Consider the following 26,208-nt stretch of genomic DNA (forward strand, 5'->3'; position numbering starts at 1 on the left):
TATCTCTTGGATTCCTTAATCAGAATTTTCGTGGTATAAGCTAGAATCCATTGGCGGCCATTCTTGAGAATCCGAAAGGTCTAAATCTTGTCTGTGGAATTCTGAGTAGGATTCAGGGATTGAATGACTGTGACGAGCTTCAAACTCGCGATTGTGGGGCGTTAGTGACAGACGCAAAAGAATCACTAGATTCTATTCCGACATGATCGAGAACCGACAGATGAATAGCCGTGCTGTGACAGAGCGCGTTGAACATTTTTACTGAGAGGACGGGACTGTAGCCATTGACAACGGTGATGCCCAACATACAGCTTGCCATGGAAAGGAGTAAGAAGGATTGGATGAAGACAGTAGGAAAGCAGAGAGACGGAAGGGACAAAGTATCTCCATACGCTTATCTAAAATTCTCACCAATGAATTACATAAGTATCTCTATCTTTATTTTATGTTTTATTTATCTTTTAATCATTAATCCTCCATAACCATTTGAATCCGCCTAACTGAGATTTACAAGATGACCATAGCTTGCTTCATACCAACAATCTCCGTGGTATCGACCCTTACTCGCGTAAGGTTTATTACTTGGACGACCCAGTGCACTTGCTGGTTACTTGTGTGAAGTTGTGATAAAGAGTTGAGATTGCAATTGAGTGTACGATGTTGATGGCGCCATTGATGATCACAATTTCGTACACCAAAGCCGATGAAGATTTTTATTGAGCAATCGATTGTACTTAATTGTTGTATTATTAGAGATGTCTTTTTTCTCATCTTGTTTTAAGATTCGTATATCTTTCTCAATGGCGCCAACAACTTGGTACACACAATTGTAATCTCAACTCTTCTTCACAACTTTGCACAACTAACCAGCAAGTGCACTGGGTTGTCCAAGTAATAAACCTTACGTAAGTAAGGGTCGATCCCACGGAGATTGTCGGCTTGAAGCAAGCTATGGTCATCTTGTAAATCTCAGTCAGACAGATTCAAATGGTTATAGAGTTTTGATAATTAAAAGATAAATAAAACATAAAATAAAGATAGAGATACTTATGTACTTCATTGGTGGAAATTTCAGATAAGCGTATGGAGATGCGTTATTCTTTCTGAATCTTTGCTTTCCTACTGCCTTCATCCAATCCTTCATACTCCTTTCCATAGTAAGCTGTATGTAGGTGGATCACCATCCTCAATGGCTACCATCCATCCTGTCAGTGAAAAAGGTCCGGCTACGGGTTACGTAGGGCTAATCATCTGTCGGTTCTCAATCGTGCGGAATAAGATCCAATGATCCTTTTGCACACTATCACTGCACCCAGCACTCGTGAGTTTGAAGCTCGTCACAGTCATCCCATCCCAGATTCTACTCGGAATACCACAGACAAGGTTTAGACTTTCTAGATCTCAAGAATGCTGCCAAATGATTCTAACTTATACCACGAAGACTCTGATCTCACGGAATAGAAGGCTCTGTTGTCAGTAGAGGCAACCATGCGTCGTGGACCAGAAATCCAAGAGATACACACTCTAGCTTTCGCAGGTAGAACAGAAGTGTTTGTCAGGCACGCGTTTGATGAATGAGTTCTTAGCCGGTATAGAAATTATCAAGTAACCAATCGTAGTATAATCTAAACCGACACAAAATTCATCGTCAAACAATTCTACAATCTATGATCGAGAGTATTAATCCCGAGTCGTTCTTCCCTAGGAATGCTACAAGGATGCATGTTGTTGGTCAAGTGGTCTTTTGTGGTTTAAAGAGTGTGGCATAAAAGTGCTAATAAAGGAGAACAACAATCAATCAATATTAAAAGCCTTGGCCAAGGTTGAACATTGGAAGTTCCATCACTATAGCTTCCTTCAATTGTGATAACAATGGAGTGTTGCTTCACTTAGTTAACCCCTAATCATAGAGGAACGTCAAGTAAAAGTAACTAACTTGAGTCACAAGTCCTAGTCTTACCCTAGGGAAGTCTAGCTTTAGTGCACTCCAAGTCAATTAGCAATTCTCAATCCTCAATCAACAATTGACATCCATTATTCAAGTATCTCAAATGAATCAACCACTAGGCCAAGTGAGAGAATGCTACTCCATATCTAAAGTTGGCATTTTCTCAAACACTTGGGGAGCAAGAATAAAAGACATAGTAGAATTGAGAAGAATCAAAGTAATTTAATACAAGAGATTAACAAAAATCAACAATGAATCAACAATGAAAATGAGATTTCCAATGCATTGATAGAATCCAAAACAACAAAGTTAAATCTAATATCTATGAGAATTGAACAATTACAAGCACTAATTGAGATTAGAGAAGAGGATCTACAACATGAACAAAGTAAATTGAGGGTTGCAATGGATCTCACCAAGGAATGGTTGAGAATTGAGAAAATGAAGATGAACCCTAGAGAGAGGTTGGAGTCTCTCCCTCTACAAATGTAACTAACTAAAAATATCTAAGAAATCTTCTAGAATGAGTGTGTGGATGTGAATGTGTGTCAATCCCCTTCAATCCTTGGTTCTTATATGCAGTTTGGCGCCAAAGTTGGTTGCTGAAACCTCCAAAATCGCCAGAATCACGTGCGGACTACGACGCGTGCGCGCACGGTACGCGTGCGCGTCCCTGGCTAATTCCGCAATGTGCGCGCGAGCGCCTTGTGCGCGTGTGCGTGCTTGGCCGAGATCAATTCTTTGGCTTTTCGTGCTTCTCTCCACTTGCATGCTTCCTTCCTTACTCCTTTGATCCATGCCTAGCCTATTTCAACCTGAGATTACTAGCAAACACATCAAGGCATCTTATGGAATCAAGGATGAATTAAAATTATCAAATTAATGGCTTAAAAAGCATGTTTTTACACTTAAGCACAAATACGGGAGAGATTACAAAACCATGCTAATTCATAGGTTAAATGCGAGAAAAGGTCATCAAAATACTCCAAATTCAATACAAGATAAACCGTCAAATTGGGGTTTATCAATGATCAAGGACCTATATCATTATCACTAATCACAATCATTATAGTAGCAAGGATCAATCTCACTAAGTCATTCTCTAGCTAATAGCAAAGGAAAGTCAAGTGAGTTATATCAATCCAAGTCCATAAATCCTAGTTCACTAATTAAATTAATGAAGGCTAGAGTCAATGGCTATCAACTATCAATCACTTGGATATTAGTAACTTAAGAGTTCCTAAGTTATCTTCCCAAGCCAAGAACATAAAATTCTATTCTAATATTCTCCCAAGCATTTCATCAAACACTTGGAAGGTACAAAAGAGAAATATAGTAAATCACAACAAGAATGAATTCTACCTACAATTGAATGCAAAAATATTAACAACAACAATCAAGGAACTCACAATTATCATGAATTACCTCAAATTTCTTTATTGAAAGAAAACAAAAGAACAACATTAGATCCACAATAAAATGAAGAATTGCAAAAATTAAAGTACATAACTAGAGAGAGGAAGAAGAGAATAGTAAGGATTGATAAAGGAAAAATGAATTAAAGCATGAATTAATCCTAGATCTAAGAAGAGAGATTAACCTAAATCTAATCCTAATTCTAGAGAGAAGTGAGAGCTTCTCTCTCTATAAACTATCTCTAGAACTAATCCTAATGTGTAAAATGAAAATATAACATTGAAAAGATATCTTCCCCTTCAATCCTTGGTCCTTTTAATGCATTTTGGTGCCAAAGTTGGTTGCACTGGGCCCCATAGCTTCCCAGAAATCGCTGGGCACGTTTTCTATCTAAAACTCACGTGCACCTATCGGCGTGGATGCGCACAGTACGCGTACGCGTCCCTGGTCGATATTGCAATGTGCGCACGAGTGCCTTGTGCGCGTGCGCGTCCTTGGACGACATCAGTTCTTTGGCTTTTTGTGCTTCTCTCTACTTGCATGCTTCCTTCCTTGTTCCTTTGATCCATGCCTAGCCTATTTTAACCTGAGATTACTAGCAAACACATCAAGGCATCTTATGGAATCAAGGATGAATTAAAATTACCAAAGTAAAGGCTTAAAAAGCATGTTTTATTCAAGCACAAATACGGGAGAGATAACAAAACCATGCTAATTCATTGGCTAAATGTGAGAAAATGTTATCAAAATACTCTAAATTCAACACAAGATAAACCCTAAAAACAGGGTTTATCAACCTCCCCACACTTAAACCTTAGCATGTCCTCATGCTAAAATAGAAAGGAACTAAGGGGTGTAACATTTATTAAATGCAACTAAGCTACATAAACCTATCTAAATGCAACTACCTTAAAGTGAATGAAAATTCTTGGTCCAAACAAATCAATTCCCAAGAGAACATGTGTAAGCACAAGAGCTAGAGCAATAGGAATCGAGTCCAAACCACAATTGCATTGGATTATCAAAAGAATCATAGACTTGCATGAATATAGATGATAGTGGTGAAAACATGTAATTGAGCTTGGGAACCCTCATCGGATGTGTATCCGCTCTTTTCACTCAAGTGTTTAAGGGTTAATTCGCTCAATCCTCTTCTAATCATGTTTTTCCAAGATTTGCTCTTCTTCTAACAATCAACACTTAGTCCATGCATGCATACATTCATCATGAGGTCATTCGTAGGTTGTAATGGGGTTAGGGTCAAGGTAGGATCATATATGGATAAGTGGACTAGGATTTGGACCTTTGATGAGCTTAAACTTTCCCCCTAGCCTATATAGTGACCTATACAATTGAATTCTAACCTAACTACCCATCTTTCACTTTTCACATACTCATGCATTTTCTTTTCATTTCACAACACTTATGCATTGATATTATTCGAACTTTACTTTGGGGTATTTTGTCCCCTTTTATTGCTTTTCTTTTCCTTTCTTTCCTACATATTTTTTTTCTTTTCTTTTCTTTTCTTTCCTTTTTCTTTTGTTTTTTCTTTTGATTTTCTCAACATTTTTCTTTCTTTTCTTTCAAGAATATCAATGTAAGGTTTTACATTTAACCAATACATGAGCATACACCAATTCCCAAATATAAAAATACAAAACATCCCTTTTATCCCAACCAATGTTTCCAATCCTCACTAATCTTGAAAATAAGCATTCTCACTAGCCTAAGCCAATCAAAGATCCAAACAAGGGACTTTTATTGTTTTTTTTTTGCTTTGGGGCTTGTAATGTGCTAAAATGAAGAATAATTGGGTTAAGCATAGGCTCAAAATTGGTTGCAATGGATGATAAAAGGTAGGCTATTTGGTTAAGTGAGTTAATGAAATAATGGCCTCAATCATATAAATGCATGAATACAAGGAGTAATTGGACATATAGAATCAAGCAAATCTAGGATCACAATCATAGAAAGAAAATAATTGCACACAAGAAGGAAGAATAGGTGGTTATAAAATGTAACCACATCAATAGGCTCAAACTCACTTGCTTGTGTTCTTAGCTCAAAACATGCTTCACAAAATATAGAATTCAAGCAAATTCCACAAAATTTTTCCAATTAATTGGAGTGGTGCCCTGTAGTTAAATTCCTTGGAAAATCTCAATATTTGACTAAGCGTTGTTGTGATTGAGAAATTCTAAAAATTTTCTAGTTTACCCCCTTTTTTTTCCAATCAAAACAAAACTTTTTTTTTTGCAAAGAGGGCTAACTAGGTTTTATCAACTCCAAAACAATTCCTAATCACTACCATAAGCTAAAAGAGAAAAATATGCAAAAGCATATAAAGAAAAATCTAACTAAAAGTATGAAATCTAGCATCCAAAATATCAAAAATCCAAAATGATAAGGTATGCAACAACTAAAGTAAAAGTATCCAGAATAAACCAAAATGCTAAATATATACAAAAGTGCACAAAATAAGATAACTAGGTAGTATAACTATGAAATAGCTAAAATGTTCACCGGTCCTCTAATGGTGCCACCGGCTACCTCCCCACACTTAAGATCAAGCATCATCCTCGATGCTAATCTTGAGGATCAGGGCTAGGTACACCAGTAGACGCTGGCTCTGGCTGAGGTGCTGGTGGTGGTAAAGGAAGTGTTGTGGCTGAAGTAGATGCTCCTGCAGGGGCTGATGATGAAGAGGGTCCAGCTCCCTCAACTGCTGCTCTAGCTCGAGATCAGCGTTGGGAGGCAGGCTTCTCGTGCACCCAGGATCCCCATGGAATAGTAACCGGCTCCTTCGCAGGGAGCGGTGGGGGTGGCGATACATCATCCTGGTGCCACGAAACTCCGGCTCTCTGAATCATCTGAGTGATCATAACCGGGAAAGGAAAGATGCCTCGGATATGGGCTCTCCACATAAATCGCCTGATCAGTTGGGGGTAATAAACCTCTTTTCCCTCTAGCACGCAGCTGATCAAGATTAACATAGCAATCGGGATCTCGGTAAAGTGGGTAGTAGGCATAACGTAGTGAGCGAAGATCTGCTGCCAAGTCTTGGCCTCTCGGCTTAGATAACTAAAGTGCATCCCCTTGGGTGCCGTGTTATCAGCATCCATAACCGAAGGGGCATCCGGAGTGGCTACCACTGCTCTTAGTGCATCAAAATCGAAGGTCATGTAGTGAAGCTCTATCTCAGCTTGTAGGAAGGCATCAGTGTCACCGGTCTTAGGCTGGCAGGTAAGGGCATCCTCAATGGCCTGCTCTGTGATAGGTATCTCAATCCCTCTAACAAGTACCGAGTTAAGGGTGTGGCGGAAGAAATTGCAGTAAAATTCTTGCACCCAAGACCAGTTCACCCGGCTCAACTCTCTATCTACAAAAGCCAAACCCATCCGGTCAATGCGTTGGTGGATGATGTCGGTCAAATCCGATGGGATAACTAGCTTCTTCTCAATATTCAGATTCTTTGAATTGTAGGTTGGGAATCTAAGTTCACAGTAGAGATTGGGAAATTTGACCGTATACTGAGCCAATAGTAATTGGTTTGCTTTGTCTATGTCATTTAGAGGGTTTTGAGCATAAGCTAGAAGTGAGGCAAAAGTAGGATCTGGTGTTTTCTTCCTCTTTTTGGAAGATGATGCTTTCCCTTTTCTTTTGTCGGACATCCTGAAAAGTAGAATAAGCAATTAAGCAAGTAGGCAAATAGCAAGAAGGACAAGTTTAAGATGTAAGATGAATGACAAGCAATCATGATGTGAACTAAAATATGAAAACTTGGATAGCAAGTAGGCACAGAAAACATAGCTATAAACCAAGAATTCAACATTTCAATCAATGTAACACACGTTCAAAGAATAGGCATATTCATCAATCATCTCCTAAAAGAATGGTTAAGCGGTTAAGTGTAATTAAAGTGAAGTTAGTAAGTGAAAGAAGTTAGAGGGTTAGTGGTATAGTGAAGAATTGCCTAATGAAAAGAAATGTTCAAGTTGTGCACAACAAATGTGTTCGCCATCATGAGAGTGCCTGAAAGTGACTTCCAATAGTTGGTGTTATAAGCAATTAAAATGTAATTTTGCAACTATGAGAGGTTGAAAATTAGGTTGAGTTAAAAAAAAAGTTGCACAATCAAAGCGTACCAACTATTGTGAAAGGATGAGCATTATGCAATGATCACGGAAATAAAAAAATAAGTGCGGGAATGCTGGCCCGAAAATCCCGGGTATTGAACTTGGAGTGAGTTAGGAAAAGGTTAAGCTGTAAGTGCCAAGTTCAATTCCGAGATCAAGGATAAAAAAGTGAAATAGTTTTACGAAAATTGGGCAGCATTTCAGCTTAAAATTGGATGTTCCCGGATAGCAAACATAGCACAATTAATATGATTACCGCATCAATTAAACACAGCAGCAGTGATGTAGCACTAGTATGAATATAGAGTAGCTCAAAATCATCATTCAGCAGACAAGTAAATAAACAGAAACTGAACACAAACGGAGCAATTATCAGGCCTAGAATCCTCTATCCAGAACCTAGCTACCTAACAGCAGATATCTCTAGCTATCCTAACATGCAAAAATCAAATTTTAACTAACTAAAATTGACAATAACGAAGAGTAAAGAAAATAGAGGGCAGGTAACCTAGAGGTTGGGCAGAATTAGAAATGGGGGTAAGTAACGGGGCAGAGGTGGAGAGAGATGTCGCCCAGATGGCGGCAGCAGAGATTCACGGCGGCGGAGGAGTGCCGGTGGTCGCCGAGGTGATGGGTGAGAGAGAGAGTGAGTGAGAGAGAAGGGTGAGATGAGGGTGATGGTATGGCAGTCGGCAACGACGCTAGCGTGCCGGCGTGGTGGTCGGGGCGTGGCAGGGAAGAGGATAGGGTAGGAGACGTTGGAGAAGATGAGAGTAGGGGGTGAGGTGCGCGACTGCGCAACATTTCTCGCATCCTAGGGTTATCCTATTTTCAAATTGACGCGGACGCGCACATGGCACTTTGCGTGCATTGATGATTTGGGAACCGACGCGTGAGCGCCTTGTGCGCTTACGCGTGCTAGACGAGAATTGGAAAAAGTGTGTGCGCGTATGGCGCGCACACGCGTGCTTGAGGTTGGGCTGGAGGCCTAAGGTTGGCCCAGGGTAGGCGTAACTCTCTGGATTATGGCTTAGAAGTTGCATCACCAGATCGGCGCAGACGCGGCAGATGCGCGCGCGCGGATTCTCTTCTAGACTCATGGGCGCGGAGGCGCGCAGTGCGCGTCCGCGTGATGGGTTTTGGGCCAGGGGCTTGGTGTTGGCCCAGCGCAAGCCTAACTCTCGGGTGGCATGTGTGGGGAGGTAGCATTTGCCTAGGGATGCGTATACGGCAAGTGCGCGTCCGCGTCCTTTCCCTTAATGATGTATGGGCGCGGACGCACGTTGTGCGCGTCACCGTGGGACGACTTGGGCCAAAGGCACAATGTTCGTCCAAGAGAGGCTCAACTCTCTGGAAAATGTATGGTGGTGCATCCGCTCATGGACGCGTGCGCGTACAGCGTGCGCGCGCGTCCTTTGCCCTTTTTTTTCGCCCAATAAGCAGAAAAATATGCCCAGGGGTTCCATATGATGCCTACAACTTTTATTCAATCAAATATCATACAATTCACAAAAATGCAATTTGATTTTATTCATCTACTACTAAACACAACATACATGTGACTATGCTAACAATCAATTTATACAAACAAATCTATATGAATTGAAGATTTACCTACAATGGCAACTCAAACCACTTATTAAACAAGACTAAAAGAGATTGGGAAGAGTTTACCATGTTGGGGTGTCTCCCACCTAGCACTTTTAGTTAAAGTCCTTACGTTGGACCTTTTGAGGAGCTTATTGTCATGGTGGCTTGTGCTTGTACTCATCCTTGAATCTCCAAGGATCTTTGCTTCTCAATTGGTTGATAGAATTTCCAACCATCTTCACCAATCTTGGGTGAATTTCAACCCAAGATATGAGTCCCCATAGTTGGTCTTCACATAGCGAACCGGGATCCCATATCTTATCTTCACACCCATCCGTGATTTGATCTTCATACTCTTTCTTTCCGGGTGGTTGATACATAGAATTCTCTTTAGCACACCAAGATTTCCTTCTAGACCCATGCAAAGTGGTATTCTTCTAATCATGGTTCCTATACCTTGAAACTTTGACCTTAATGAGCCTAATTCCTAACTTGCAACCACTACACAACTTGTCCTTACTTTTAATTCCACAAAGAGCTCTAAGTTGTCCATCTGTTTCAATCAAACTATATTCAAGCAAGAAAGTAAAGCTTAGGGATAAGAATTTTACCCACTTGAATGTTGTGCAGGATGGTGACTTGGGAAGGAGAGCTTCCCCACACTTAGACAAGGCTAGATCTATTTTCTTATGCTCTTCTTGTGTTGCTTCTACCTCTTGACAAATTTCTTCAATTTCAACCTTTTCCTTTTTTTCATTTAGCTCGGTGTTGTCTTCAAGAATCTTGATTTCTTGCTCAATGGGAGGTGGTTCAATTTTGGATAGGAATTCATTGATGAATAAATCCATTTCTTGATCAACCTCTTCATATTCTTTAATTTCAATATACACCATGCCATTTTCCTCTTCTTTGGGGGGTTGTGCACACTCTTCTATGGTTTCAACTTCATGTCTACTAGGAGGAGATTCAATTGTAGATAGAAATTCCTCCATGATTGAATCTATTTCTTGATCAACCTTCTCGTGTTCTTCAATCTTGATATGCTCCGGAGGTTGTTGAAACTCACATGGTGGTTTCATATTTCTTAAGTCTTGAACCACTTCTTCCTTTGTTTCAATACCCGTAAGCTTCTCTAATCGCTCCACTACTATTACCGATTCTTCCTTTTTCACCGGATTATCCGATATCTCCTCCATGCTTTGCTCTTCCTTGGGCTTTCCACATGAGGCTACGGGGATAACTTGAGTATTCAAATATTGCTGGGCTAAAGCGTGCACCACCTTGGTCAAATTGGTGACAAACTCAAGTGTATCCCGATTCATGGTTTCTTGTCCTTGAAGTAACAAAGTGAGAGAATCGTCTATTGGGGCTTGGGGTGAGTAGGAAGGTTCATTATTTTGGAGAGAGGGTTCATGGTAGGAAGGTGGTTCCTCTTGGTAAAATTGTGGAGATGGTGTGCATTGAGATGGTTCTTGGTAGTAATCTTGGTAGGGTTATGGTGGTTCTAAAGGTTCTTGCTCATAGTGGTCATAAGAATATGATATGGGTGATTGGTCATATGGTGGATATGAATCATAGGAAGGTGCTTGGTATGGAGAGGCTTGTGAGTATGGTTGAGCATCATGTTGAGGATAAGGTTCATAGGCATATAGTGGTGGTTGATTATCATAAAAGGAGTCACCATAGCCACTGAATTGGCATGCATTAGGATGAGAATTATACCTATAAGTGTTCGGAGGTTGTTGCCAATAGGAGTGATCAATTCCTTGAGACTCCTCCCATCTTTGTTGGTTCCATCCATAATGAGTGTCATCATTGAAATGCACATTTCCTACAACACAATTAGGACCAAACTCATAGCCAAAGTGAGAATTCATGGTGGAAAAACAAAGTAAAACTAACTAAACTAGTAATCAAACAAAAGACAAACTATTTATAATATTCACATATGTACAATAACCAATAACATAACACCATTGCAAATCCCCGGCAACGGCGCCATTTTGATGATTAGATTTTTGACTGTTTAGAATTTCACTAATGAATTCTCGTTGTAAAGTATAGTCTCTAAACCAACAATAATCGTTTCATACAAAAATTTGTTTGTCATAAGTACAAACCCCTAAAATCTATAAACCGAAGTATTTAAACCTCGGGTCGTCTCTCAAAGGACTTGCAGGGTAGTGTTCTTGTTATTGGTTATGAACTTGTTTATTTTGGGGTTTTAGATGAGGAATATGAAAAGTAAATGGAAATGAAATTTTATTAACAAAATGGTCTTGGCAAGGTTTGATGATCAAGGACCTATATCATTATCACTAATCACAATCATGATAGTAGCAAGGATCGATCTCACTAAGTCATTCTCTAGCTAATAGCAAAGGAAAGTCAAGCGAGTTATATCAATCCAAGTCCATAAATCCTAGTTCACTAATTGAATTAATGAAGGCTAGAGTCAATGGCTATCAACTATCAATCACTTGGATATTAGTAACTCAAGAGTTCTTAAGTTATCTTCCCAAGCCAAGAACATAAAATTCTATTCTAACATTCTCCCAAGTATTTCATCAAACACTTGGAAGGTACAAAAGAGAAATATAAATCACAACAAGAATGAATTCTACCTACAATTGAATGCAAAAATATTAACAACAACAATCAAGGAACTCACAATTATCATGAATTACCTCAAATTGCATTATTGAAAGAAAACAAAAGAACAACATTAGATCCACAACAAACTGAAGAATTGCAAAAATTAAAGTACATAACTAGAGAGAGGAAGAAGAGAATAGTAATGATTGATAAAGAAAAAATGAATTAAAGCATGAATTAATCCTAGATCTAAGAAGAGAGATTAACCTAAATCTAATCCTAATTCTAGAGAGAAGTGAGAGCTTCTCTATCTAGAAACTATCTCTAGAACTAATCCTAATGTGTAAAATGAAAATATAACATTGAAAAGATATCTTCCCCTTCAATCCTTGGTCCTTTTAATGCAATTTGGCACCAAAGTTGGTTGCACTGGGCCCCACAGCTTCCCAGAAATCACTGGGCACGTTTTCTATCTAAAACTCACATGCGGCCATCGGCGCGGATGCGCACAGTACACGTACGCGTCCCTGGTCAATATTGCAATGTGCGCGCGAGCGCCTTGTGCGTGCGAGCGCCTTGTGCGTGCGAGTGCCTTGTGCGCTTGCGCATCCTTGGACGAGATCAGTTCTTTGGCTTTTTGTGCTTCTCTCTACTTGCGTGCTTCCTTCCTTGTTCCTTTAATGCATGCCTAGCCTATTTTAACCTGAGATTACTAGTAAACACATCAAGGCATCTTATGGAATCAAGGATGAATTAAAATTACCAAAGTAAAGGATTAAAAAGCATGTTTTTGCATTCAAGCACAAATACAGGAGAGATAACAAAACCATGCTAATTCATTGGCTAAATGTGAGAAAATGTTATCAAAATACTCTAAATTCAACACAAGATAAACCCTAAAAACGGGGTTTATCAACGTTCACCTTCCCAAATCTCATTACTAAACAACTTGGCATTCAGCTTCATGATGGCTCCTAGATATTGAGCAACTTGCTCTTCAGTTACATCTTCATCCTCTTCAGAGGAAGAATAGTTCTCAGAGCTCATGAATGGTAAAAGGAGGTTTAATGGAATCTCTATGGTCTCTAGGTGAGCCTCAGATTCCTTAGGTTCCTCAGTTTGGAACTCCTTTTTGTTCAGAGGATGTCCCAGGAGGTCTTCCTCAGTGGGATTCACATCCTCCCCTTCCTCTTTGGATTCGGCCATATTTATAATATCAATGGCCTTGCGCTCTCTTTTTGGATTCTCTTCTGTATTGCTTGAGAGAGTACTAGGAGGAGTTTCAGTGATTTTCTTACTCAGCTGGCCCACTTGTGCCTCCAAATTTCTGATAGAGGACCTTGTTTCACTCATGAAACTTAAAGTGGCCTTAGACAGATCAGAGACTATGTTTGCTAAGCTAGAGGGGCTCTTCTCAGAATTCTCTGTCTGTTGGTGAGAAGATGATGGAAAAGGCTTGCTATTGCTAAGCCTGTTTCTTCCACCATTATTAAAGCCTTGTTGAGGCTTTTACTGATCCTTCCATGAGAAATTTGGATGATTTCTCCATGAGGAATTATAGGTGTTCCCATAGGGTTCACCCATGTAATTCACCTCTGCCATTGCATGGTTCTCAGGATCATAAGCTTCTTCTTCAAAAGATGCCTCTTTAGTACTGTTGGATGCATTTTGCCATCCATTCAGACTCTGAGAAATCATGTTGACTTGCTGAGTCAACGTTTTGTTCTGAGCCAATATGGCATTCAGAGTATCAATTTCAAGAACTCCCTTCCTCTAAGGCGTCCCATTACTCACAGGATTCCTCTCAGAGGTGTACATGAATTGGTTATTTGCAACCATGTCAATGAGTTCTTGAGCTTCTGTAGGCGTTTTCTTAGGTGAATGGATCCAGCTGCAGAATCGTCCAGTGACATCTTAGAAAGCTCAGATAAACCATCATAGAATATATCTAAAATGGTCCACTCTGAAAGCATGCCAGAAGGACACTTTTTGGTCAACTGCTTGTATCTTTCCCAAGCTTCATAGAGGGATTCACCATCTTTTTGCTTGAAGGTCTGAACATCCACTCTAAGCTTGCTCAGCTTTTGAGGAGGAAAGAACTTGGCTAAGAAGGCCATGACCAGCATATCTCAAGAGTCCAGGCTATCTTTAGGTTGTGAGTCTAACCATGTTCTAGCACTATCTCTTACAGCAAAAGGGAAAAGCATGAGCCTGTAGACTTCAGGATCTACTCCATTAGTCTTAACAGTATCACAGATCTGCAAGAACTCGGTTAAAAACTGATAGGGATCTTCTGATGGAAGTCCATGAAATTTGCAGTTTTGTTGCATTAGAGCAACTAGTTGAGGCTTTAGCTCAAAATTATTTACTCCAATGGCAGGGATTGAGATGCTTCTTCCGTAAAAATTGGAAGTAGGTATAGTATAATCACCAAGCATCCTCCTAGCATTATTATTGTTGTCATTATTTTCGTCTGCCATCTCCTCTTCTTTTTCGAAAATTTCTGCAAGGTTGTCTCTGGATTGTTGTATTTTAGCTTCTCTTAGTTTCTTCTTGAGAGTCCTTTCAGGTTTAGGATCTACTTCAACAAGAATGTCCTTTTCCTTGCTCCTGCTCATATGAAAAAGAAGGGAACAGAAAATAATAATAGGGATCCTCTTTACCACAATAGAGAGATTCCTTTATGTGAGTATAAGAATAAAAGAATAGAAGAAGGAGAAGAAAAAGATTCAAACACAGAGGGGAAGAGAGGGTTCGAATTTTGAGATGAAGAAAAGTGTTAGTAATTAAATAAATAAATAGAAGAAGATGAGAGGGGGAGAAATTCGAAATTTGTTTTTGAAAAAATGGTTAGTGATTTTCAAAAATTAAGAGAAGAAATAAAATTAAAATTAAAATTTGAAACAATTAGTTAACTAAAAGAATTTTGAAAAAGAGGGAGGCAATTTTCGAAAATTAGAGAGAGGAAAGTAGTTAGGTGGTTTTGAAAAAGATAAGAAACAAACAAAAAGTCAATTAGTTAGTTGAAAAAGATTTGAAAATCAATTTTGAAAAAGATATGATTTGAGAAAGATATTTTGAAAAGATATGATTGAAAAAGATATTTTGGAAAAGATTTGATTTTTAAAATTAAAATTGATTACTTGACTAACAAGAAACTAAAAGATATGACTCTAGAATTTAAAGATTGAATTTTTCTTAACAAGAAAGTAACAAACTTCAAATTTTTGAATCAATCACATTAATTTTTAGTAAAGTTTTTGAAATTTAAAAAAAAAAAGATAAGAAAAAGATTTTGAAAATCAAATAAGAAAAATTTCAAAAAAAATAAAAGAAAAATGAAAAAGATTTGATTTTTGAAAAAGTTTCGAAAAGATAAGATTTTTTTAAAATTGAAATCTTGGCTTGACTAACAACAAACAACTTATTTAAAAATTTTTGACTAAGTCAACCCAAAGATTTCGAATTTTATGAGAGAAATAAGAAAAAGATATTTTTAATTTTTTTTAATGATGAGAGAGAAAAACACAAAAATGACTCACAACATGAAAATTATGAATCAAAACACATGATGCATGCAAGAACACTATGAATGTCAAGATGAACACTAAGAACACTTTGAAGATCATGATGAACATCAAGAACTTATTTTTGAAAATTTTCAAGAAAAGAAAAACATGCAAGACACCAAACTTAGAAATTTTTAATGCTTAGACACTATGAATTCAAAAATGCATATGAAAAACAACAAAAAACACAAAACAAAAAAATTTAAAGATCAAACAAGAAGACTTGTCAAGAACAACTTGAAGATTAGGAAGAACACATGCATGAATTTTCGAAAAATGCAAAAGTTTTTAAAACATGCAATTGACACCAAACTTAAAAATTGACTCAAGACTCAAACATGAAACACAAAATATTTTTTATTTTTATGATTTTATTAATTTTTTGGTTTTTTTGAAAATTACTTTTTGGAAAAACGAAAACAAAGAAAAAATTTTAAAAGATTTTTGAAAACTTTTTGAAAAGAAAATTACCTAATCTGAGCAACAAGATGAACCGTCAGTTGTCCAGACTCGAACAATCCCCGGCAATGGTGCCAAAAACTTGGTACACGAAATTGTGATCATCAACAATGGCGCCAATACACTTGGAGCTCTCAAACGTGAATCATACTTTGTCACAACTTCGCACAACTAACCAGCAAGTGCACTGGGTCGTCCAACTAATACCTTACGTGAGTAAGGGTCGATACCACGGAGATTGTTGGTATGAAGCAAGCTATGGTCATCTTGTAAATCTCAGTCAGACGGATTCAAATGGTTATAATGGTTTTCGAAAATAAAGATAAATAGTGCATAAAGTAGAGATAGAGATACTTACGTAAATCATTGGTGGGAATTTCAGATAAGTGTATGGAGATGCTTTGTTCCTATTGAATCTCTGCTTTCCTACTGCCTTCATCCAATCCTTCATACTCCTTTCCATGGCAAGATGTATGTAGGGCGTCATCGTTGTCAATGGCTACTTCCCATCCTCTCAGTGAAAATGGTCCAAATACTCTGTCACAGCACGGCTAATCATCTGTCGGTTCTCGATCATGTCGGAATAGAATCCAGTGATTCTTTTGCATCTGTCACTACGCCCAACACTCGCGAGTTTGAAGCTCGTCACAGTCATTCAATCCTTGAATCCTACTCGGAATACCACAGACAAGGTTTAGACTTTCCAGATTCTCAAGAATGATGCCAATGGATTCTAGCTTATACCACGAAGATTCTGATTAAGGAATCCAAGAGATATACGCTCGATCTAAGGTAGAACGGAAGTGGTTGTCAAGCACGCGTTCATAGGTGAGAATGATGATGAGTGTCACGGATCATCACATTCATCATGTTGAAGTGCAACGAAATATCATAGAATAAGAATAAGCTGAATTGAATAGAAGAATAATAGTAATTGCATTAATACTCGAGGAACAGCAGAGCTCCACACCTTAATCTATGGTGTGTAGAAACTCCACCATTGAAAATACATAAGTGATCAAGGTCAAGGCATTGCCGAATGGCCAGCCTCCCCAAATGATATAAGAATTCGAAAATAGGGAAAAAGACCAAAGATGTGGTCAAAAGACTCCTAGTACAATAGTAAAAAGTTCTATTTATACTAAACTAGCTACTAGGGTTTACAGAAATAAGTCTAATCCGGAGCCCACTTTGGTGTGTGCTTGGGCTGAGCTTGAGCTTTACACGTGCAAAGGCTTCTCCTGGAGTTAAACGCCAAGTTGTAACGTGTTTTTTGTGTTTAACTCTGGTTTGTGACGTGTTTCTGGCGTTTTACTCCAGAATGCAGCATGGGACTGGAGTTGAACGCCAGTTTGCGTCATCTAAACTCGAACAAAGTATGGACTATGATATATTTCTAGAAAGCCCTGGATGTCTAATTTCCAACGCAGTTGAGAGCGTGCCATTTGGATTTGTGTAGCTCCAGAAAATCTATTCCGAGTGCAGGCAGGTCAGAATCCAACAGCATCAGTAGTCCTTTTTCAGCCTGAATCAGATTTTTGCTCAGGTCTCTTAATTTCAGCCAGAAAATACCTGAAATCACAGAAAAACACACAAACTCATAGTAAAGTCCAGAAATGTAAATTTTACATAAAAACTAATAAAAACATCCTTACAAAGTAGCTAGATCCTACTAAAAACTACCTAAAGACAATGCCAAAAAGCGTATAAATTATCCGCTCATCAATTCTCTTAGTTCATCATGTTAGTTTCTCATCTGTGTCACTTTTAGTTTCATGAACCTTTGTTACTTTTAATTTCATTTAATACAATTTGATATTTTATGTTCCCTTAATGCTTGTTTGAGTTATTGCTGTTATTTTCTTGCATTTGGTAGTAGTAGTTTTCATTATTACTGCAATTTAATATACTTTTCTTTTTATGCACACCAAGTGTTTGATAAAATGCTTGCTTTAGTTATAGAGTAGATTTTTGAGTATTCTTGGCTTGGAAAGAGAAGTTTGGTAATCTTGAGTCATTAATACCCAATTTAGATTGGCGATCTAGAGTTGTTAGTTAATCTTGTTTCCATTGATGCTACTTATGGATTGGGATTAACTAGGCCTATTTGACTTTCTCTCAATATGGGAATAACATAATAGGATTAGCTTTTGGTAATTATTGTTTTATGATTAATGACTTGGATAGAAGACTGATGAGCGGATATTTTATACGCTTTTTAGCAGCATTTTCATATAGTTTTTGTTATGTTTTGTTTATGTTTTATTATATATTCATAGGTTTTAGTGCAAAATTCATATTTTTGGATTCTACTTAGATTTTTTGTATTTTATAGTGATTTCAGGTATTTTCCGGCTGAAATTGAGGAGCTTGAGCAAAAGTCTGATTCAGAGAAAGAGAAAGAACTCCAAATGCTGTCAGGATCTGACCTCCATGCACTCGAAGGAGCATTTCTGGAGCTACAAAAGTCCAAATGGTGTGCTCTTAACGGCTATGGAAAGCTAACATCCAGGGCTTTCCAGATATATATAATAGTTGATACTTTGCTTTGGAACTGAGGGCCCAAAACTGGTGTTCAACTCCAGCCTCTAGCCTCATTCCTGGCGTCCAACGCCCAAAGGGGAGTAACTGGCATCCAAACGCCCAAAAGGGAGTCCAAGGTTGGCGTTCAATGCCCAAGAAGGGTCTAGCTCGTGGATTTCACTCAAGCTCAGCCCAAACACTCACCAAGTGGTCCCCAGAAGTGCATTTTTGCACTACAAGACTAGTTTATTTTATTTTCTGTAATCCTTAGTTATTAGATTAGTATATATAGAACAAGGATCACCCTTGTTCTGGACATGATGCCTTATTTTCGAATTACATTGTTCCTTTGTACAATATTAGTCACTAACCTCCTAAGGTTAAGGTTAGGAGCTCTGCTAATTCTTATGGATTAATAATATCACTATTCTATTTCAATCTATGCTTGATTATATTCTAAGATGTATCTTCGTTCTTCATCCTAATGGATTGGGTGTGTAACTTGACCATCATCCCAATTCCACATGGGTTCTTGCGAGTCCTGGATGGGATAGTACTAAACCACCAGCTTGATTATACATCTCTTAGATGACTAATCCACAGCTTCATTGGGGACTTCTCGAGACATCGGTTCAGCCGAGGTGCGGGGCGATTAAGGTCTTTGTGGTATAGGCTAGAATCCAAGGAGCAGTGTTCTCTAATCCGGAAGATCCGACCTTGTCTGTGGCATTTTGAGTAGGATCACCAAGGGAATAGACTGCTAGAGCTTCACCCTCGTTCAGATTGGATGACCATTGACCCGGCGTTTGATTTGAAGCAGAGGAGATTAATAACCGCTGACCCGGCGTTAATCATATACAGCCTGCCATGGAGTGAATCAATTAGAAGTTGGAGTATATGGTAAGAAAAGTTGATCCAGAAGGAAAAAGCATCTTTGAAGACTCAATCGTTCTCAAACCATAGATTTCACACCTATCCAGTAACATTTTATTTTTTTTTTATCTGTTTTATGCGTTTTCTCGTTACAACTATATTTTCTATCCACCTAACTAAGATCTGCAAGGTAACCATTGTGTGCTCAAACCAACAATCTCCATGGGATCGACCCTGAATCACCTGAGGTATTACTTGGACAACCCGATATACTTTGCGAAATGTGTGGAGTTAGTGTCATGTACCAAGTTTTTGGCGCCATTGCCGGAGATTGTTCGGATTTGACAAAGTATCTGATTATCTTGTTGCTTAGATTAGGTACTTTTTACTATTTTTTGTGTCTTTTCTTTTCTTTATTAATATCTGTCTTTTGTTCTTACTCTTGTTAAAGTTTTGAACTTTCTTAGTGTCTTTTCCAAAAATTTTCAAAAATAGTGTCTTTTCTTTGAGTTTAGTGTCAGCTTTTAAGTTTGGTGTCCTTTGTGTGTTCTTTATTTTCCTTAAAATTTTCGAATTACTCTTATTGTTCTTTCTTGGTATTCAAGTTGTTCTTGTTTCTTTTCTTGTTTTGATCTTAAAATTTTTAAGTTTGGTGTCTTTTAGTGTTTGTTTTCTTAATTTTCAAAAATTAGTGTCTTTTGATCTAAAAAGTTTAAGTTTAGTGTCTTTTGGTTGTTTTTCTCTTTCTTCATTAATTAAAAAAAAATATCTATTTTTATCATTTTTCAAATTTTCAAAATTCTTACCTTCTTTTCTTATCTTGATTTAAAAATTTTTAAGATTGGTGTTTTCTTGTTAGTAAAGTCATCAAATTTCAAATTTTAAATCTTATCTTTTCATATCTTTTTCAAATCTTTATCTTATGTTTTTATCTTTCTTTAAAATTTAAAACTAAAAAATCCTATCTTATCTTACTTCAAATTTCAAAATTAAATCTTTTTTTCAAAAATCAAATTTCAAATGTTATCTTTTCAAATCTTCACCATATCTTATCTTTTCAAACTTATTTTCAAATCTTTATCTTTTCTTGCTTCAATTTCAAAATTCAAAATCAAATCTTTTTCAAGTATTTTCAAATTTTTATCTTATCTTTTCAAATTTTTAGATTTCAAAACTTTTCAAAACTAAATCTTTTTCAAATCTCCTATTTTATCTTAATTTCAAATCTTTCTTAATTAGTTACTTTTTTCTCTTTCTTCTTTTTCAAAACTTCCTAACTAATTCCTCTCTCTTCTATTTTTGAAAACTTCTCACCCCTTTCTCTCTCTTCTTTTTCAAAAATCATCTTTCAATTTTCAAATATTTTTAATTAATTAGCTTTTAATTTTCTTCTTGCTTTTCGAATTAAATAAATAAATAAAATAAAAACAAAAATATTTTAATTCTAGTCTCTCTTTGTAATTCTTAAATTTTTGAATTCTTCTATCCTTTCATTTGAATTCTTCATCTCATTCCTCTACCTTCATCTTCACATCTCACAGGGAGTCCTCTATACTTTGATATAGAGCTCCCATTCTTTTTCTTTCTTGTCTTCTTTTTCTTGTTTATGAGCAGGAACAGAGATAAGGAACCTCTCTTTGATCCTGATCCTGAACTTGAGAGGACCCTAAAGAGGCGTTTACAATAAGTTAAAGAACAACACTCCGGAAGAGACCTCACAAAACTTTTCAAACAAGAAACAAAAATATAAACATGACAGCCGAACAGAACAATGAAGGAGATGCAAGGAAGGTTCTTGGTGACTTTACTGCACCCACTTCTGACTTCTATGGAAGAAGTATCTCCACACCTACCATTAGAGCAAATAACTTTGAGCTTAAGCCTGAGTTAGTCTCTCTAATGCTATAGAATTGCAAATTTCATGGATTTTCACTAGAAGATCCACATCAATTCCTATCTGAATTCTTGTAAATCTGTGATACTGTTAAGACCAATGGAATGGATCCTAAGGTCTACAAGCTTATGTTTTTCTCTTTTGCTGTTAGAGACAGAGCTAGAATATGGTTGGATTCTCAACCTAAAGAAAGCCTAGACTCTTGGAAAAAGTTGGTCAATGTTTTCTTGGCCAGGTTCTTTCTACCTCAATAGATGAGCAAGCTCAGGGTGGAAGTTCAAACCTTCAGACAAAAAGAGGGTGAATCCCACTATGAAGCTTGGGAAAGATACAAGCAACTGATCAGGAGATGTCCTCTTAACATGCTCTCAGAATAGACTATCCTTGGTATCTTCTATGATGGTCTATCTGAGATGTCCAAGATGTGTTTGGACCATTCTGCTGGTGGATTACTCCACCTAAAGAAAACGTCTGAAGAGGCACACGAACTCATTGAAATGGCTGCAAACAACCAATTCATGTACATTTCTGAGAGAAACCATGTGAGTAATAGGGTAGCTTAGAAGAAAGGAGTCCTGGAGGTTGACACTCAGAATGCTATATTGGCTCAGAATAAGATCTTGACCCAACAGGTCAATATGATCTCTCAGCATTTGACTGGATCACAAGCTACAACTAGCAGCACTCAAGAAGCTTCCTATGATGAAGATGCCTATGATCCAGATCAACCCATGATGGAAGAGGTAAACTACATGGGAGAACCCTATGGAAATACCTACAACTCCTCATGGAGAAATCATCCTAACCTGTCATGGAGGGATCAACAGAAACCTCAGCAAGGCTTTAACAATAATCAAGATGGAAGAACCCAGAATAGGTTCAACAACAAACCACCATTCCCATCTTCTCAGCAACAGTTAGAGACTTCTAAGCAGAGCCTTTCTGACTTAGCAACTAAAGTCTCTGAACTCTCTAAGACCACTCACAGTTTCATAATAGAAACTAGGTCCTCCATCAGAAATCTGTAGGTACAAGTCGGTCAGCTGAGCAAGAGAATCCCAGAGACCCTTCTTAATACTCTTCCTAGTAACACTGAACGGAACCCAAGAGAAGAGTGCAAGGCCATCACTGTAGAAGCTGAGGCCGAATCTGAAGGGGATACTCTAGCGTTGAACGCGAGTGAGGAAGTCCTTACTGGGCGTTCAACGCCCAAAGAAGACCCATTCCTGGCGTTGAACGCCAGTAAGAAACTCCTTACTGGGCGTTCAACTCCCACAGAAGCACCATTCCTGGCATTGAACGCCAGTAAGGAAGGCCTTACTGGGCGTTGAACACCAGTAATAGGGCAACTGGGCATTCAACACCCACTCAAGGCTTCCCTATTGAAGAACTGAAGGAAACTAAGGCTCATGAGGAGACTATAGAAGTACCATTGAATGCCTTGTTGTAATTCATGGATTATGAGGATCACTCATCTTCTGATGAGGAAGAGGAAACTATGGAAGAGTAAGTTGCTCGGTACCTAGGAGTCCTCATGAAGCTAAATGCCAAGTTGTTTGGCATGGAACCATTGGAGGAAGAACCTCCAATGCTCACCAAGGAACTCAATGCCTTGGTTCAACAGAAACTCCCTCAGAAGCTGCCAGATCCCAGACGCTTCCTGATTCCTTACACCATAGGCACCATCACCTTTGAAAAGGCTCTGTGTGACCTAGGGTCAAGCATAAACCTTATGCCACTCTCTGTAATGGAGAAGTTGGGAATCTTTGAGATACAAGCTGCAAGAATCTCATTAGAGATGACAGACAAGTCAATGAAAAAGTCTTATGGTCGTGAAGAGGATGTCTCAGTAAAGGTTGAGAACCTTTACATCCCTGTAGATTTTATAATCTTGGATACTGTGGAGGAAGAGGATGAATACATTATCCTTGGAAGACCCTTCCTAGGCATTGCCAATGCCATCATTGATGAACCACATTCTCTGATTTCATAACCACACAATTCGTAAGATCTGAATGTAGTTAATTTAATGTCACTTATCAAATCCAGATTTAAAATCATAAGCATTAAGAGAGAATCTTCAAGCTCAATTCCTATGATTCTTTTTTCTAACTGATCTTGAAATTCAACTCATCTTCAAACTATTTCCTAATATATTTGAATCTTTAAAATGAAGAATGAACATTCTCTCTTAAGAAATAATATTCCCTTAGAAGTTAACAGAGCTCTTCCCCTCAATGGAAGAGAATTAGTGCCTCATAATTGAGAGCACCAACTACAATTCTAAAGGAAAACTCTCTGAATAAAGAAGATTCAAAATGTGTAAAATGTAAAAGGTGTCAAAAAGTCCCCTCTCAGTGTTCTCTAAAAAGATTTTATACTCTATCCTAAATTACATCCAAATTCAAATGCAAATTTCCCTTCAATTCAAATCCAATTCAACTCAAATGCAATTCCAATTCCACTTGATCTCATGAGCTTGTGAAGTTTTAATTCCTCCAATTAGAAGTCTCAAGAATTGATGGATTACTGAAGCATATGGAGCACTGAAAGTGGCCTTAATGTTAGTCGTTGTATAATAAGGAAGCCACGTCCAATGACAAGCTTATTTCTCCAAGTTTTGGGCTTTGTTGGATTGGCCGTTGTACGCCTAGCTTTGGCCATTGAACAGAACACTTTCTAGCTCCAAAAATTGGCCCACAATGCTTCCGTAAGACTTGGCCATTGGATGCCTATGGGTTGCCGTTGGACGGCATGTAGCTTTCTTCCAAGATCGGCTTTTGTTGAGAGTTTCTATTGGACGGACTAACATAGCCGTTGAACAGCACATCTTCTTTGCTCTAACGTTTGCCTAAGAATTGTCTCAGTTTTCCTTAGCCATTGGACAACTTAAGAGTTTCATGAGATGCAAACTGAGCATTGTGCGTACGCACATCAGATGTGTATGAACGAGTTCCCTTATGGTGCTGGTTGTGCATACGCACATGAGATGCATACACACGACACCCTCTTTGGCACGCCATGGATTTGCCATTGGACGGCATCCATCTTAGTTCCAACAATTGGCCAAAATTGGCTTATGTCTCATTCCACCGTTGGACGGCACTTCATTGGTGCTTAACGGTAAACTTGGGCAAATTGGTTGCTTTGGGTTTCAATTGGGCTTGGTTTGATGACTTTGGTTTGTCACTTGAATCATAAGCATCATCTTTGCTTCTCTTGATCCTTGTTTTTTTGTTTTTCTTTCAAAATCTCCTGAAACCAAAATACTTAAAACACTTCAAAGTATTGCTCACTAATCTATGAAATTATTTCTCACAAAATAAGAACTATTGACTTATTGAATGAAATTCTAAAGAAAAAAATAACTAAAGATACAAGTGCATCACAATACCAAATTTGAGATGTTGCTTATCCTCAAGCAAGAAAGTAAGAAAAGAGTTGAATTGATTGAAAAAGAGTTGATCCTTCTTATAGTTCATGTCCATCTTTGTTAATGGAGTTTCCTAAATGAATCTTGAAATCATGAGAATGAAGAATTCCTACAAACTTAAACTCAGATGATGTTGTGAGACCTCTCTACTGGGTATTGAATGATCCTTGGATCACTAATTTTTTTTCTTTCTTTTTAAAGTAATTGTCTTCAACTATTTTCTCCATGTGTTCTATCTGAAAGTAGCTTTTGATAGTGGGTTTTCAATCGGTAATTCCGAACCAGTTGCTCTAAATTACTAGGTGATTAAGCACCCTATAGAATTAATCACACAAGCCTCTCCTTGACATAGCTGTACCACAAGCATATAGTCAGAGGATTTGATTCAGAAAATAGTGCCTAGAGTCTCTTTGGACTTCTAAATCCCTTGTTGCAATGTAGCTTTTGATAGTGGACTTTCGATCGATAATCCCGGATCAGTTGATACAAGTTATCGGGTAATGAAGCACCTCTCGAATCTAGCAGCACATGCTTATCCTTGGAACAAGAACATCGCAGGCACATAACTGACTCTTGGCCATTGATGCTCAGAGCTTTTTATTCATCCATGACCTCTTTTGTTCTTTTTGTAGCTTCTTGTTTTTCTTGCTATTTTCTGTTTTCTCTTTTTTTTTCTTTTTCAACTCAATCCAACAATCTTTAAATGTCTAGAGATCTCATCAATATTCTTCTAAGCCTTCGTTAAGAAGAATCATCCTCTCATTCAATCTAGAACATTCATCTTTTATCACATTCCATGAATCATAACCACACTTCTTACACCACCACTTCCTAGATGACTTTTTATGAATTTAACTCCTTTTTTATTCGATCACAACTCTTTTATGAAATTCAGATTACTTTAGGATAATACAACTAGTGATCTCAAGAAAACTAGGAAGACTTGATTAATGCAATAATAAAAGAAACATACAAGCTAAAGATAACAATAACATAATTGAAAAATGCAACAAAGCAAGAACGAGTTAAAGAATAAGACCACCTCTAGGTTTTCTTATAGCCACTTCAATCATCACCTTCACTATAATCCTCATCATCTTGTGCTGATTGTTTGTCTCTTGGTGCCCAGAATCAATTTTTCTTCTGTTCTTTCCTTACTCGCTCTTTATTTTCTTCCTTCTGCCTTCTGAGCTCAGCCATGATTACTTGAGAAACTTTAGAGTATGGCTGAATGCTTGGATTTTGATGGAAGATAAATGTTGGCTTAGAAAATTCTAAGATTTTTCAAACTCAAGTATCGCAAGTATGGCCTAAACCGACAAGTGATCCCCAATCAAAGTTTAAAAGAATGTCACAACAATCAAATCAATTACCGATAGTAGAATCTCGGATCGTTTTTTCTAGGACTTGCAATTGAATGCACATCATTTTGGGTATTTTGAATTCCTTGCAGAAAAAGTAAAATGACAAGAAACTAAGAGCAATGAACAAGTAATAATTAAATTGGAACAACTAGAATTACCAATCAAGTAACTGGCTAAGTCACAAGCGTGCAATAAAATGATAGCAATGAAAAGGGCACGTAACTAATGAATGTGGAATTAACCTATAGGAACGAAGAGGGCAATGTCAACAAAAAGGAATGACAACCAATCAATCTAAAAGCCCTTGGTTAGGAGTGAGAATTAGAATTCCTATCTTCATTATCATCCTCAATTGTGATGGTAAATGTACATTGCTATTACTTAGTCATCCTCTAACATTGAAGG

General features: G+C 37.8%; 1 non-coding gene across 1 annotated transcript; it reads left to right on the forward strand.

Annotated features, from left to right (window-relative positions):
- Positions 1-13,659: 13,659 nt before the first annotated feature.
- On the forward strand, positions 13,660-13,763 carry LOC127742613 (small nucleolar RNA R71). The gene has a single exon (XR_008003960.1). It is a non-coding gene; the product is annotated as a small nucleolar RNA R71 (small nucleolar RNA).
- The last annotated feature ends 12,445 nt before the right edge of the window (positions 13,764-26,208 follow it).

This window comes from Arachis duranensis, chromosome 1 (assembly GCF_000817695.3).
Source record: "Arachis duranensis cultivar V14167 chromosome 1, aradu.V14167.gnm2.J7QH, whole genome shotgun sequence".
In the NCBI taxonomy this organism is placed as follows: domain Eukaryota; kingdom Viridiplantae; phylum Streptophyta; class Magnoliopsida; order Fabales; family Fabaceae; genus Arachis; species Arachis duranensis.